Consider the following 13,805-nt stretch of genomic DNA (forward strand, 5'->3'; position numbering starts at 1 on the left):
ATTCACTTTTAATTGAAAAGACTCTCACTTTTATAAAATTTTAAACCAATCAGTCAGTCCACTTCTTTCCATCTATGTTATGGAGGAACAATGTAGTATGTCATGTACCAAAAGAGCTCTTTGGTTTTTCAAAGCTGTGTCGTCATGGCTATTCCTTCACCATCAGACAACTAGATCTTGGCTGTTTTCATAAATGTAGCCCCCTTGAAAAGTCAGCATGATCTAATTTTTAGACATTTAAGTTTCTTTTTTTAAATCATAAAGTATACTAATATAATTACAGATTTGTGGACTATGTCTGAAATATACATATATACATAGCCTCAGTTTTATGTCATATTTTTTTTCTTCTTTCCCTTAAAATCTAAGAAGCTCATTCATAAAAAACGAATTCATAAGAATAAAATTTCCAAATAAGAAGTCAGAAAAATGCAAATGTTATTTTTCATCATATTATCTAAAATTACACATACTGCATAATCAACAGTTCATTTGGCAGCCTAATAATTTATAATAATATTTATGTGCTGTTTGAATATATTTATTACATTTATACTTATATCCAATTTTAAATCATCTAATTCTATCATTAGGTTTTCCTCTTTTACTAGTTAATACAACTTCATTTTATTCCCAGTGAAAGTGATGTAAATAAATTATATACTTCTCTGTTTCATGTAGTTATTTTATTTTATTTTAAAATGCAGTCAGCAGAGGTTTTTCTATTTAGGAATATTACATGCTGACTAGCATCTAACTTTGTCCTTTTTCTTCTGACTCTCTTCATTCAAAATTCCATTGTCAAACCATAAAAAAAAAGCCATCAAATGTGTCTCTAATGACAGCAAGTTTCCTTCCTTTCTATTTTCTTTCTGTGACTGGAGTATTCATGTTGGAAAGAATTTAATATGCTAGCCCCAGCTGACAATATTAAGTTTCTCTGCAAGTGTTGTTACTTGATCCATAGGTGCAGACAGTACAATGGACTCTGGAGAGTTTCAGAATATAATTTGTTCTTCACTGGTATTGTCATTAAGCCCATATATATATAGCAGCAAGGCAATATTTCAGTCAAGATTAGAGGCTCTGTATTATCAGCCATTCTTTTAAAATGGAGTAGCACCAAGTTCTGTCCAGCAAAATAATTCCTTCAACAAATCTACTCCAGTCACAGGATATTTATAGGCATAACATTTATGTGAAAACTTATCATGAAGGCCCTGCTGTGTTTTTGGATGGCTGGTTTTCCAAACCACTGGAGAGGCTGATAAGCAAATACAGCTATAGCATAAGCTCAGGCTTAACTTCAATGAGATGTGATTTGAAGTAATTACTCAAGCTCACATTGACTTTATCCTACTCTGAATTTCTCATTTACTCTGGGGAAGAGAGGTGTTTTCTGTGTTTTCCTGGAATTCCACCTCACCTCATAAAATAGAGGCTAATCATCTTCAGTCCTGTTCTAGGAGTAATAATAATCATAATATTGATAACATTTATACCTTTATTATGAATCACATGCTGTTCTACATCTGTACGTTAATCCATTTAATCCCCTCAACAGCCCTAGGAACTAAGTTCCTTTATTATTATCTTTCTGCAGATGAGGAAACTGAAGCAACAGATAGTTTAATAGTTTGCTCAAAGTCATAGAGATAAAAGGGTCAGAACTGAGATCCTAAACAAGGTATTATGGCTGCAGAGTCCACTTCTTTACCACTACTATGTTATACAGAAGAACTGAAAAGCTGTCTTCTGCCAATGATTCTACCAGCTTGTTCTTTTCTCTTCATAACATGCTATTTCTCTGCTCCTGTTGGGGTGTGCTCAGAGCACCTGAGCCAGGGTTTAGTGGCCACCTAGGGGTATATATCAGTCAAGTTGTAAACAACAGAAGCTAACTCTTGCTAATGTAAACAGAACAGCATTTTACTAAAAATATATTGTATAGTTCACAGGATTTCTGAAGATGCTTTGACAGGAAAGTTAAAAAAAAGTAAAATAAAAAGCAACAAAACAAGAACAAACATGTGTTTCCCGACACTACTAGTATCAAGCTTTGTAGTGAGACTTGCTTTGAACAATGAAAAGGTAAGCAGAAATTTTAAACACCTACTTCTGAGAAGCTGTAGGAGACACTGAATGATTCTAACATCTCTTTTTTCTATCACACAGCTCACTACATCCCACATAGGGAATGTTCTTAAGCTGTGAGTCCCGAGGGGAAAAAATGCTTATTTATCCTTGATCTCTGAGTTTTTGCTTTGTTTGGTAAACACCATAATCTAGTTTAAACTAATTCGTAAAAGGGACAACCAGTAGCAAACATTACCGTATACACAATGATGTAACAATGTTAGTTCAATGAGGAAACTGTTGCTTTCAGCAAGGAAAACTGTGTTAGTTGGCATTGCTGCCATTGTTGGTACTAACATTGAATCCCAACCTTGCCACCATAGGCATCATGGCTCCAGAAACAGGATTTGCCATTGCCATAGTCACTGCCATCATGGATTTTGCATTGCTCATGTTTCTTTAGTTCCTGATTCAGTGATTCAGATGTGATTTGAAGTAAATACTCAGACTTACATTGGCTTCATCCTACTCTGAATTCCTAATTTATTCTGGGGAAGAGATATATTCAATGTCTAGGAGAGAGGGATCTAATTATTGAAGTCTAGGACTAGTACTTATGTGTGCCTAACTGGAAGGGTGTCTAGAAAAGCAAATATCTGAATTATTCAGGGTTTATGTTAGTAAAAAGACACTTCTCATCCACACTCATGATGAAAAATTATTTAAACAATAAAGGGGAATCTCATCAAAGTCATTAGAACCTTCAAGACCTCAAATCTCCCAATTAAGGTAGGTTGGGTTCTCTCTCCAACCCCTCTCTCTCTCAACCCATCACTTCATCTCTCAGTCTCTCCCCCTCTGTCTCTATCTCTGCCTCTCTCTAGTCTTAACTATATCTCTTTCATTCAACTGAGTTCTAAAACAGCTATGATCCTCCATAAATGAGTGAATTATAAATAAAGAAGTAGGATAAAGACTAAAATTTAGTCTCTGATGAAAGTTACATTGTTTAGTCCAAATTTGCTATTAACAAAGCTGATCCAAATATCTTCATTTGAAAGCTCTATTTCTCATTTTGTTAAGAACCTATAAGAAGGAAAGAGTAATGATTATTAGTCCACGTCAAAACCTAATACATTTACTCTATACACAATGAAGTAGAGAAGTCTAGCTTCATTCCTCAGGAAAAGATACACAGAGGCAGCCTTTAATTAGAACTGCTATTCCTTATAATGGTGCTTGGTCCTGCAGTCCAGAAATTGGATTTTCTTTGTTTATATTAGGTCATTTTTATGAGGGACATAAATTTACAGAAATAGAATTTAGATAAGAAATATATATAAAATATATGACCATGGTATTAATTGAAAGATATTCTTTTCCAGGAATGAGTGTATTCTCTCTGTTATAACCATTTCTTAAGAAAATTTAGTGATCAGAGATTTCTCGATGTGATTTATCCCATTGCTGAGTAACACAACTTCCATTTGCAATGCTTTCTTTCCTTCTCTTGAATGAAAAAAAGGCCATGTGTCTCAGCTGTAGCCAATTAATTATAATCAGAAGCCTGAGGCCCATGGGATTCTGAAGAAGCTTTGCTTTATTGATAAAACAGACAAGCTAGCATTGCTTTTTCCATTTTATTATTGCCTTCAATGCACCTGTGGAGCCGTGGTCACCATTTGCAAATTTGATGAGACAGCACAAGGAAGAAAAATCAACATGGTGAGGATGGTAGGGCAGTAATATACAAAGTCCCAGTTATTTAAATACACCTTTTTAACAACTGTATACATATCATCTACACCACAGTTGTTAATTTAACAACAAATGTTTTTATGTTTTAAGCCACTATTAGTCAATTATTTGTTAATTGAAACCAAAAGTATTTTCTACGAATACACCTGATGAACATGAAGCCAGGTGAAAGATAATAAAATGTTTTAGGAGAAAGGGTATTTAACATAAACATTGTGAAACCCAGTAAAATATTTTCCCCACACAAAATAGAGGAAATTTATTTAGAGAAAAAAATTGCTTCTGTAGCTTTATTTCCAGTGTATTTCTTGAGTAGACAGTATTTAATGTACCATGGCTTTTGTCTATATAAGCTTATTTTCCATAATTTTAGGCTAGTCACCAATTGCCTGAAAAAATTTGCATTTCTAACTCAGATTGCCTATTTTTTTCTAGTAGTAATTTTGTCTTTTATCTTCAAGGGTTGACATGCATCAGTCCCTTGATTATAATGGCATCTTAGAGTTACTGCTTTGAAAGTTGAAGTCTGATTTTGCACCTAATTCGCTGTTGATCTTAGGCAAGTTATTTAACTGGAGCTTTATGAATCTATGTCTTAAATTCTATCTTGGATATTTAATTTCTATAAATGTATACTAAAGCCTTTACTAGAATTGAAATATCCTAGGCTGTTCTCAAAATAAAATAAAAACATCCTATTTGATACACTTTACAGTTTTTAAAGTTGCTGATGCATTTTTAAACGCTTCTCTCTGAGATTTTCTCTTTAGAAACAAGCAAAACAATTACAACAGTGATCTGGTTTGGCTCTAGGTCCGCACCCTAATCTCACCTTAAAGTGTAATAATCTCCACTTGTCAAGGGTGAGACCAGGTGGAAATAATTGAACCATGCAGTTTCCTCCATGCTGTTCTCATCACAGTGAGTTCTCACGAGATGGGATTGTTTCTAAGAGGCTTCCCCGTTTGTTCGGCACTCTTTCTCTCTCCTGCCAAACTGTGGAGGTGCCTTCCGCTGTAATTGTACGCTTTCTGAGGCCTACCCAGCCATGCAGAACTGTGAGTCAATGAAAATTCTTTTCTTCAGGTACTACCCAGTCTAGGGTATTTCTTCATAGCAGCATGAGAACGGACTAATGGAAACAGTATTTGATAAAGAAGAAAATCGCAAAAAGAAAACTAGCGAATATTGCCAAAATTCATTTATTTTAAAATTATATGTAAAAGTTAGTGTATCAGTTAAAAAGACATTATAGATTTTAGGCTATATATCAGATTTTCCTTTCACTGTATCCAGTATGTCCTCTAGCAGATTTTGGTATAAAAATATTTAATCAACTTTGACACTTTCGTCTGAAAAAAAGAGGGAAATCTGTAATGCATTCCTTAAGAGAATATAATCTTCAGTAAATGGCATTTAAATTATAAGGTTGTTGGTAGCAAAGTTAGGAAAGGTCACATTATTTAAACTATTCAGTACAAAGCATGAACATGGACATCTGAGATATTTAGAAGGACTATTGGGCTGCTTATGAAACTTCTAAATCTTAGGGATATTAAAAATACATTTCTACTTCTATCTTGAATATTACCATTTTGATCAATGCAGAATTTTCAGGGTATTTAGAAATTCAGCCAGCTTTAATTTCTTGGTGGTGAAATAAATAGCTACTCTTTTTCTGCCTTAAAGTTTGTGCATACTCAATACTAAATTATTTAAATTCAATTTTAATGCTTGATAATTTAAGCAGATGAATTAGGCTATTCCAAATTAAATATGATTACATGATTATTGAAAGGTAATATCATATACAATTTGCTACACCCCCATAAAATAATTATTTATAAAGGAGCTGAAACTTTAATTACCTGTGTATATCATTTTGTATTATTAACCAAATTATTTTGCTGTCCCTCACATAAAATTCTAACTTAGTTACAGTGCCATGTAATGTTCCCTACATTCATTTTTTAATGTTCCTCAATTTTAAATTTGGTCTTCTTCTATGTTAGTATTAATATTATATAAGCATATATTTATTTTACCCATTTTATTCTCAAAAGCTATTTAATATCGCTATACTTTTGTTTCATAAAGTAATTGAATAATAAACAGAGACTAGAGGAAGCCTTTGGACTCTAATAAAGGATGATTCCTTCCTAATATTTGATTCCTGGTAACATTCAAGCTTCATTTCTTCCCCTCTACTGTCTGCTCCGTATCTGGACAAAGTTGATAAGAAATCTTTGTTCTCTCTCTTTTCATCCTGGTGAGAAGTTGAAAGCATGAAAACCCTGCTTCATGCATAAGAACCCTCACCTCAGTCAAATCCGCTAACTACCACAAAAACAGAGCCAGTCTCTTTTTAGATTGTCATGGGAAGTTACTGTGCTCCTGCCAGAAAGCCTCGATGTGTGAGGAATGAACTTTTGTATACTTTCTTTGTGTCTATGTGTGCAGCATCATTAGTCTCATCCGGAACCAATGCTCAGGGGGCTTTTCACCTTATTTCTGAATTGGTTACAATTGGCACTCTGAGCAGTTTGTCCAGGCAGTGATCACCACGACTAGGCATCATTATTCTCTCTTGCTTTGGCCTGCTAAGTGGTTTTGCTGCCTGCTGGTAAGCATGCCCTAAAGCTGTACTTCTCTGTACTGTGGCTGTTAAATCCTACTGAGCCTTTTATAGATGTATAAATATAAGTCAGAAGTTTTAATAGTTGCCATTTAAGGACAGAAGTATGGGACTGGGCCTTTCTTAAAGTGACCCTGGGTCATCTGTCTTTCCCCAGACCTATCTCTATATCTTAGCTTGAGTCATGTGTCTCAATTCTAGTGCAAGGTACAACTGATGTTGGACTCAAGGCAATGACTCTTACCTTGGGACTGCTGGCTGTAAGTCTAAACAGAGGCTTAGGGCCCACTCTATAGTGTACTCAGAGAAAAAACTGATATTCCTTGCGATATATGGCCCATTGGCTGGCTGTATGGAGGAAGAATAGTTATCATATGGCATCAAAAGATCACACTGCTAAAAGCAGGTGACTTACTAAAATGCTGCAAAATGCTTCTGCTCTTGCTACTGACTGTATCTTTGTGGCTGTAGGTAAAAGATCCTGATCCACTGGGTTCCCGGGAAAAATGCCCATGTGCCACTCTGGCACAACCACAGGGTAATTCAAACCTGATTCGAACCTAATTACTTAACACATATAGAGCATCCACCAGCATAAGCGAAGTCCCTAACCATGACAATACTCATTTAAGGATCTCTAAAGGAAGAAACTTACAAAAATAGGCAAGTCAAACAGGATACACCTCTGGAGTGGAGACAGTATCCAAAGAAGAAGTGGAGGAAGAGCTTCCTTTTGGATATAGAGGAAAAATACAAATATGTAAAATAGAGGTCCATAATTTTACTTATTTGGAAATCCAAAATTTGCTAAAACAGTTTTTACAAAAAAAAAAAAAAAAAAAAAGGATAAGAGAGTACTGGTTAGCCATTGTGCCTCCGCAATGTAAATTCTGAATTTAACATCTTCTGAAATGCATCAATTGGCAAACTTTAATTGCTTTAATACAAGGGCTCACTCAAGTTACAGTTATATCTGGGATTCTACTAAATTTAAATAATGTATCCCCTGTACTCGTTTGGTAATTTCTAAATATAGAACAGTGTCACTTTAGCTATTGGAACTACTGCCTTGCTTAAGCCATAGCACTTACTGCCCTAAAATATCCCATATCGGGCATGGACATTCCAGTTCAACAAGTAATACGTTAAAATTACACTAAGTCTTTGGGGCTTATAATTGGCTTGACAAATGAGATTTGTAATGGACCTTCTCCTGCCCCTTCACTCCAGTTAAAATAGTTAAATATAGTTCAGTATAAATGAAAACAGATCTTCAAGGACTGAAACTCATTATATAAAACCTTTTTTGAAAAGGGGCGATTTTCCTTGTAATTTTCCCATGACAGCATAATTTGGCCAGATTTTACACTTGGCAATAATGAATGGAGACTTATTGTCGATTTCGTCACCCTTAGTGATGTGGATTTACTCGTTAAGGCAGTCATATCCAATATTATTGAAATGACTGACTTCATTCAATTAGACATTAATAAGCACTTTGCAGTTACATATTTGCTTCCTATATATGTTCAGAGCTTATTTCAATAGGCTCACAGCTGAAGTTTGCCTTCAAGGTCAGAGGAACATAATGCACTTTGACCTGGCTACCCATAGAGTGCTTCAACAGTCCAGCTATCTCACATAACCATTGGAGGAAGGATCTCAATTCTATCCAACTTTCTCCAGGTATGTAAGTATGACATTGCATTGATGAATCCTTCTTCAATGAGATTCACTTGATCTACTCACTCAGGGTATATAAAAACTCACAAAGGAGCTTTACAAAAAGGGGGCGGGCCATTGAACCAAGGACCTACCACGTTGGCTAAATTCCTGAAAATTATTTGATTAGTCAAGGGCTTCTTTATCACTGGCACTGTCAAGAAACATGCTCAATACTGAACACGTCAATGCTGTTTCTTGACACAAGTCAAACATCTTTTAGGCTTAGTTTGTATTTCAAAGGCAACAACTTTGTCATTTATAAAGTTTACTTTAACATAGTTATCCCGTTAGTTACAAATCAGCCCACACTGAATGTGTTCCCTTTTGATAATAGCTCTAGAATCCATTTGAGTTGCAATACAACAGACATTCCCCTTCATGTCTCTGAGATATTCAGCCAGTGTAGAGGCTGTAGCTACTTCCTCCCATACCTTCTATAGTCTCTAAATGAAAACAACCAGGATGTCCATAAATTTCCCATGAGCTGCTAGAGCACAAAACTTCCCTTCCTGAGCATTTGCACTCCTCGTAGTGCGTGCCATTAGAACACCAGTTACTGGTTGCATGCCGGACCCACACAGGCTCTGAGCCTATCATCCTTCGTACCCAGCTGCTTATTATGCCTACAGCCATGAAGGCAGCATTCCGAAAACTTGGTATAGTCAAGGTCTCCTCACTTAAATGAAAAATATAACTGCAGGATTGAGCTAAATCTGGGTCCTCTGGCATATCCCAGCTGCAGGGGGAGTGGCCTCCCCTATTGCAAGTGCGTTGTCATATTCCACGGTGTTGTAGGAGTTTCCTATCTCTCTCACCCCTATACCTCACCTAAAGAACCTCTTGAAGTCAGCCGAATAAATATAAAAGTGAAGATAGTTTATATAATTTACAGTGGCCGCAACACTATCGTGTATGATGGAGCTTACTGGAGACATGCTGCTTTTCATCTCTTATTGAGAACATCCTTGATCAAGGAGGGAACCCAAGGTCTAGCACAATTCGTTGAACTTATGTTTTATGCAATATTGCCCACTTTGTAGTGAAGAATCCTGGGAAGCTCTTGGCTCAAGGTCACATATGCCTCACCCATACTAAAGCCACTATAAAAGGCCTTATCAATATACTCCATATCCCTTTCTGAGTTCTGGATACTATTGGTAGTGACCAGGTAACTCATTTCAGTTTTCAAAATAAATAATGTTAGGCTCTCCATTTTTAGCATTGAGTTGCAGATATCATAAAGCACAACAATGACTTACTAAAGCAAGTTCAAATTCAGTTGAATAAAGCCTGGAATGTTTCAGCCAAACAACACTGGGATTAATTGCAATAATGAGTCTAATTCCATTTGTGATTTTTGATGACTGAGAGCTTTTCAGCCCCACCATTCTCCTTTAACCTTCTGATTCACACCTAGGCAACACTGTGAGAAAGCCTGGGTGTTCTCTTCTTTGGCATCAGTGGAAATTAAATCATGCAAGCCCCAGCTGGAATATGTAAAATCTGTTTCCAGCCTTACTACATAATCACCATGAAAGATGAGTTCGGACTGGCCTGGGAAGCCATCCCATCCTGCTTTCCCTAGAAAGACTTATTATGTCAGTAACAATACTTTTTATACTCTCTTGGTGCATATGTGGCATCATTACTCTTGACATGTATACTGAACTTGATTGGGGTGTTTATCCTGCTTCTTTAGAGTTTCTAAACCAGAAACATTGTACATCAAATTTCATTCTTTTCATTATAATAGAACACAGAGAAAAAAATATTCAGTATTCTCAAAATATTCAAGGCAAAAACCATAATAATTTTTGAGCATTTTAACAATCACAGATTCCCACATTACTAAAAAACTGTTTGATCTTATTAGATGACTGTTAAGATATCTAACAACAATGAATAGGGCTATTGCTCTTTTACAGACCACAAAAAAATATGTTTAGAAGACGGGAAACAGTTTGTAGGTCTCTGTTTCTACATTATTAAAACGGTTGACTGTTTTTGCTTAGTGTTTAAGCAAAGAAGTTTGGAAGCATTTTTATCTTTCCAGTTATGGTACTGAATACAAATATGGTGCTTCCCCAATAATCACATCTATTTGTAAATTTCTGACCCTTGGAAATAAGCATAACTTGCATGTCTATCTTTAGAATAATTTGCATTCAGCAGTTAATTGCTAATCAACTAGTACCCATGGGAAATCAAAAGCAAAAAAGAAGAAAAAAAAACAGAAAAAAATAAGTCAAAGAAAATTTGTTTTTAATAATGGGGAAAGTACAATGTACAATGTTGGTTATAAAGTCAAAATCATGCTTTAATAGTAACTTAAGATGTATTAATTCACAGATCAAAATGAAAATAATGCCTATTTTCTCACCCAAGGAATTTCAAAGTGTAGCAATGAATGTGATTTTACAGTTTTAATATCCCTTTCTCTACTATATCCAGGAATGTATGGGTGCTTAATAGTGTCCCAAAATACAGCTCAGTTGTTTTTTGCCTCACCATGATGAAAAAGGAATTCAGAGGAACTAAGGGGAATCCTCTATTTTTTTCCTGGAAGCAGCTTGCTATGATATGAGCCACCTCTTCGAAGAGTCATTGAACTTCTTTTGCTACAGCCAACTGCATACAAATTTAAGAAATTTGCTTGCAGCATCACTGTTGCCCATGTTCTTACATTGCAACATCAGTTAGAGCTATAACTATTCACACAGGATGAAGTCTGGGGCCAGGCTTCCACTTAAGGCCATTTCCTCCTACTCTAGTGTGAAATGCTGCTCAGACTACAAGAGTTCTTCAAAATGGGAAGCAATAGGGCATCTCTCCCTTCAATATGATGCAGAGCCAGATGACACCCATGCCCAGACTGACTTATTTTCCTAATATTAAAGAGAATCGCTGGATTTATTCACTGCAGTGCTTTCAGGGTAAAGTCTGTCTACCCATGTGGATTAGATGAGGTCTCCAGTCCAAAGTAATCATTCTTTTTCTACTTAGTGCACTAGTAGTACTGTTTGTCCTGTCTTTTTCTTCTCTCAGATTGATTGACTTTTTAATTACATGGGTCTATTTTTCTTCCCACTACAATCCACTGCAAGAGATTTTAACAACCTCAATCTCAGGAAGAAGTGGTTAGAATATATAGTCGTTTTCACTGATAAAAGTTTATTTACTGTTCAAAATTTCTCTCATTTGTCTCAAAATATTTCAATCTCAATCAAAAATATGTAGAAAAAATACAGTACTTAACTCTATGAAAACAATTTAAACAAGATTAATTCAATTGCATTCTATTTTCTAACAACATTTTAAGATGACTCAAAAAATTATACATTAAAATTATTTTCATGGATTTTTGACTTGAATTTTTTTTTTTATTGTTCAGGCAATGACATCATTTATTGAGTTAAAAAACAAATATTTGTTCTTTTTCTTATTATTTGTGGGTACTTTTTATTTTAATTTTTAATTCTTATGGGTTCATAATAGTTTTATATACATTTGCAAGATACTTGTGATATTTTGGTACAAGCATACAGTGTGAAATGATTAAAGCAGGATGATAGGGATATCTATGGCCTCAAACTATTATTATTTGTCTGCATTGGAAACATTCCAGATTCATTCCTCTAGTTATTTTGAAATATACAACAAATTGTTCTCACATGTAGTCACTCTCTCGTGCCACTGTACACTAGATCTTATTCCTCCTACCTAAGTGAATTGCGTGCACATTAACCAATCCCTCTTTACTCCCCCCACTTCACACTACTTTTGCAAACCTCTATGGCAATCACTTTACTTTCTACCTCCATAAGATGAAATTTTTAGCTCCCACATATGAATGAGAACATTCAGTATTTGTCTTTCTGTGCCTGGCTTATATCCATGTTATCGGAAATGCCAGAATTTTATTTTTCTTTTATGACTAATAATATTCCATTGTGCATTTGTGCCACATTTTCTTTATTCATCTGCTGATGGACACTTAGGTTGTTTCCGCATCTTGGTCATTGTGAATAGTGGTGCAATAAACTTGAGACTGCAGATATTTCTTTGATATACTGGTTTACTTCCAAACCAGTAGTAGGAATACTGAACCATATTATCGTTCTATTTTTGTATTCTTGAGAAACTATCATACTGTTTTTATTAGTGGTTTTCCTAATTTACGTTCCTACCAACAATGAACGAAGGCTCCCCTTTCTCTGCATTCTTGCCAGCATTTTTCATTGCCTGTCTTTGGATATAAGCCATTCTAACTGGGGTGAGTTGATATATCATTGTAGGTTTGATTTACATTTCTCTGATGATTACTGATACTACTGAGCATTATCTCATATATATGGTGGCCATTTGTATATCTTCTTGTCAGACATGCCTATTCAGATATTTTGTCCATTTGAAATTTATTTCTTTCAATAGCTGTTGAAGGGCAAGTATTGTTTTTTTGTTTCCATTAATGTGGGTGAATTGTTCATTAGTAAAGGATTTTAGTGCACCAGTCACCCAAGTGATGTATTTTGTACCCAATAGGTAGCTTTTCATCCCTCATCCTCCTCTTCCCTATCCTGTTCTGAGTCTCCAATGTTTATTATACCACTATGTATACTATGGCATACCCATAGTTTAGCTCCCAGTTTTAAGTGAGGACTGCAGTATTTGGTTTTTGATCCTTGAGTTACTTTACTTAGAATAATGGCCTCCAGTTCCATCCAAGATGCTGCAGAATACATTATTATTATTTTTTTTTTATGGACGAGTAGTACTACATGGCATGTATGTATACTACATTTTCTTTATCCACTCATTGATGGGCACTAAGTTTGACTCCATATCTTTGCTATTGTTATTTGTGTTGCAATAAACCTACACATACAGGTGTCTTTTTGACATAATGACTTTTTTTTCTTTGCGGTAAATACCCAGTAGTGGGATTGCTGGATCAAATGATAAATATACTTTTAGTTCTTTGAAAATCTCCTTAGTGTTTTCAGTAGAGGTCATAATAATTTGCATTCCTATCAGTGGTGCACAAATATTCCTTTTCACCACATCTATGCCAATGTCTGTTGTTTTCTGACTTTTTAATAGTGGTCACTCTGGCTGTGGTAAAGTGATACCTCATTGTGGGTTTCATTTTCATTTCCCTCATGATTAGTAATGTTGAACATGTTTTTCCATGTTTGTTGGCCATTAGTATATCTTCTTTCAGAAATGTCTATCCATGTCCTTTGGCATTTTTTTTTTAGTAGAATTATTTTTGTTTTGCTGATATGTTTGCATTTCTTGTAGATTCTGGATATTAGTCCTTTGTTGCCTACACAATTTGCAAATATTTTCTCATATTCTGAAGGTTGTCTGTTTACTCTGCTGATATTTTTCTGTGCAGAAGGCTTTTAAGTAGATCCCATTTATTTATTTTTATTTTTGTTGCATTTGCTTTTGGGATCTTAATCACAAATTCTTTGTCCAGGTCAATTTCCAGAAGCGTTTTTCTTAGGTTTTCTTCTAGAATTTTTATAATTTCAGGTTTTAGATTTAATTATTTAATCCATCTTGAGTTAATTTTTATATATGGTAAGAGATAGAGATGCATTTTCAT

This window comes from Cebus imitator, unplaced genomic scaffold, assembly GCF_001604975.1.
Source record: "Cebus imitator isolate Cc_AM_T3 unplaced genomic scaffold, Cebus_imitator-1.0 Scaffold96, whole genome shotgun sequence".
NCBI classification, from domain to species: domain Eukaryota; kingdom Metazoa; phylum Chordata; class Mammalia; order Primates; family Cebidae; genus Cebus; species Cebus imitator.